Here is a 3527-nt window from a genome sequence, read left to right as displayed (position 1 = left end):
TGCTTCAGGATTGTGGGTTCATAGGATCCTCTCAGACATTTTCTTGATTATTTATCTATCCCCATTGTCAAGCAAAGTGCCTGCATTTAGAGGAAGATCAATGAGTGTGAGTCAATTAGCTTGAAAATTATGATGATGTCATATCTGATTGTAAGGACAGAGGAGAAAGAGAGTCAAACATGACTCTGGCGCATGAGACACTAGTAAGATGGGAATAGGACCAGTGTGTTAAGAGAATAAAAAGAAGAGGTTTGGAAAGAAGGTGGGATGCACTTGTTTATATCCCACTCCATGGCCCCTGCTGGTGAGAGCCACATCTCTGTCTGAGGCTGGCGCTGAAGGGGTTTCATTCCCTTGGGCTTCCAGGGATTGAATGTTCTTCCTCACTCGCCTCAATGATCCACACGCTCCCTCCAAGCAGTTGGATGCTTCTGGTCCAAGGTCCAGTTCAGATCCTTTCTGTCCTCAGAACAATGCCTCATGCTTCAACTGCAGCTTGGGAATTTACTACTAACCACTAGATACACAAGGACAAAAATGGACAAAACTGTGGGAAGGGAAAAGTTATCCTCCTGCTATCTGACTTCAGAATACTTCAGGTAAAGCCCAGAATCTCACTAGTCTGAAAGCAAATTAGAGTATGGGGTTTAAATGGTTTCAGGAATGTCATGTCTAAGTGTGAGCACATACCCCATATAAATCAGCTCAATGCCCCCCTCCCCCCCCACACACACACACACTGAAAGGTCTCATAGTAGAAGGTATCATGTGAGATACTCTATCCTGGCTTAAAATTTAAGTTTTTATTATTTTATGTTAATCTCATTGAGAAATAACTTATGCACAATCAAATGCACCCGTTTAAGGTATACATTTGATGAATTTTGCCTACTTAAAACCATCAAAACCTTGAAACCATTCCCGTAGTTAAGATAGAAAACACTTTCATCATGCCAAATAATGCCTAGTGCCCTGTTGCTATATATGCCTCCCTCTGCCCATCCATAGGCAACCACTGCTCTGCTTTTTTGTTACTATAAGTTCGTTTGTATTTCATAAAAATGAAAGAATACACTCATGTATTATTTTATTGATGCCTTCTTTCACTCGGCAGGATAATTTTTAAATTCAACCACGTTGTTGCATGTTTAAGGAGTTACCCACTTTTATTGTTGAGTAGTATTTCAATGTATATTTTACTTATTTGTGTACCTATTGATGGACATTTAGGGAATTTCCAGTTTGGACTATTATGGAGAAAAGCTGCTATTAACACGTACTCACAATCTTTGTTGGACATATCTTTTTCTTTTTCATGGATAGATGCCTGGAAGTGGCATATCTGACTTGTATGGCAAGTGTGTATTTAACTTTTTTTTTAAAATATATTTTATTGAATTTTTACAGAGAAGAAGAGAGAGGGACAGAGAGTTAGAAACATCGATGAGAGAGATCGATCAGCTGCCTCCTGCACAGTCCCCAGTAGGGATGTGCCCGCAACCCAGGTACATGCCCTTGACCAGAATCGAACCCGGGACCCTTGAGTCCGCAGGCCGACGCTCTATCCACTGAGCCAAACCGGTTTCGGCGTGTATTTAACTTTTTAATAAATTGTCAAACACCTTTAAAGTGGTTACCAGCAACAGTGTATGAGAGTTTTAGTGGGTCTACATCCTCCCTGACATTTTATGTTGTCAGTCTTTTCAATGTAAGCCATCCTAAGGAGTTATCTCATTGCAGTTTTAGATTGTGTTTTCATGGTGACTAATTATGCTGACCATCTTTTCATGTGCTTGTCAACCATTTAATATCTTCTTTTATGAATTGTCAGTTCAAACTATTTTCTCATTTTTTATTGCATTCTCTTAAATTTTAGAGCCACGACAACGTTTATATAATCAGAATATGAGTCTTTTTCTGGATATAAGCATCACAAATATTTTATTTTATTCTTTAGTTTGGCTTTTAATTATCAGTTGTGGTTTTGTTTGTTTTTTTAATCGTTGACACTATTACAGATGTCCTCCATTTTCACCTCCTTTGGCCACCCCTACCCAGGACGCTCCACCTGTACCCTGGCCTTCACCACTTTGTTGTCTGTGTCCACGGACTATGCATATATATTCTGTAGCAACTATCTTCCCTATCTTTTATGCAGTTCCCACCCTCACTCCCATCCCCTCTGACCTCTGTTGGACTCTTCCATGTATCCGTGCCTCTGGTTCTTTTTTTTTTTCCAAGCCAAACTGTATCCAGCTTTATTAAAGATACTTTTCATGCACAATCATGGTGTTTAAGGCAGGACATGGGCAGAAAATCGTTAACAGTATACAACAACTTTCAAACTCCCTTCTTCAATGAACTACCAAAATCAGAAAGCCACCATAAAACCCAGTGAAGTCTACATCTGATGCTCTGAATAGGGAAAGTTTAGAGTGAGGGTTGACATTTCACATTGAGCATGTTGTGTAACAACTTTTCACAAGCCGACCCTGACTTTCAAGAAATGAAATGAAAATGGCAGAGAACATCGATCTGTAGATCCACAATCTAAAAAGGAACTGCTGCTCTTTAGAGGGAGGCCATCTCAGTGGTGACACTGGAAAGCTCAGATTGCCCAACCGACTGGAGATCAATGTTTTTGGGTCAGGTCCCAACAGGTCTCTGGGCTTAAGAGAGCCAAAGTCTATGCTTAAGTTGGAGAGGGAGAAAAGGACAGAAAAATGAATTTTAGTTTTCCACACAACAAGGTGTTTGTGCCAAGATGGTTAATGTGTGTCAACAACAAGAGATCCTCCTCCCAGGAACCAAGAGGAAGTTTCTCAAAACTAGAAGAGAAAGGTATTTCCCCTCATGTCAGTCCAGCTTTGGAGACATTCTATTAGTACTATATGTCCTTCCCCAAAATAACAATGAAGTGTTCTGTGTGCTAACAACATAGCTTAAAAAAAAGTAAAACAAAATTCTGCATTTTTATAAAACTTGATTAAAAAATAGTATTTCAAACTGTACAGTCACCAGAAATACACAGCTATCAAAAATGCACACACTTCACCTGGCATCTCCAGCACCTTCAGCTTCCTGTGCCTGGTCTGCTCTGGCATCTCCATTTTCTGCAGGGCTATTCCCATCTTTGCCAGCATCAGCTTTCCCTTTTCTCCTTTGGTACCTTCGCTCCCTTCTTTGCAGGGGCCTTTTTTAGGCTTGGGCTCTGGCTTTGGACGAGCAGGTTTATCTGATAACCCGGCTCGTCCTTCACCTTGGCTTTATCCCCTTCAGCCTTCCTCTTGGGCATGATGGCGATGGTGGTGGGACACCTGAGCGGGACGCAGGGAAGCAGCAGCGCGAGGGCTTTGCTCAGTCCAGGGATCGATGTCATTTCCTCACACTGCTCTCTGGTTCTTTTTTATCATGTTTATTTTGTTCATTAGATCCCACATATTAGTGAGATCATGTGAAATTTGTCTTTCTCTACCTGATTTATTTCACTTAGCATAATAATCTCCAGGTCCATCCATGCTATCTGA

The 3527-nt window shown here is 40.9% G+C and overlaps 1 pseudogene; it reads right to left on the bottom strand.

The window, feature by feature from the left end:
- Positions 1-2863: 2863 nt before the first annotated feature.
- Positions 2864-3295, bottom strand: LOC102418209 (annotated as a pseudogene).
- Between the last annotated feature and the right edge of the window lie 232 nt (positions 3296-3527).

This window comes from Myotis lucifugus, unplaced genomic scaffold (genome assembly GCF_000147115.1).
Source record: "Myotis lucifugus unplaced genomic scaffold, Myoluc2.0 scaffold_656, whole genome shotgun sequence".
Lineage (NCBI taxonomy): Eukaryota > Metazoa > Chordata > Mammalia > Chiroptera > Vespertilionidae > Myotis > Myotis lucifugus.
The sequence above is the reverse complement of the archived record's forward strand: the minus strand, read 5'-3'. Positions and strand labels throughout refer to the sequence as shown.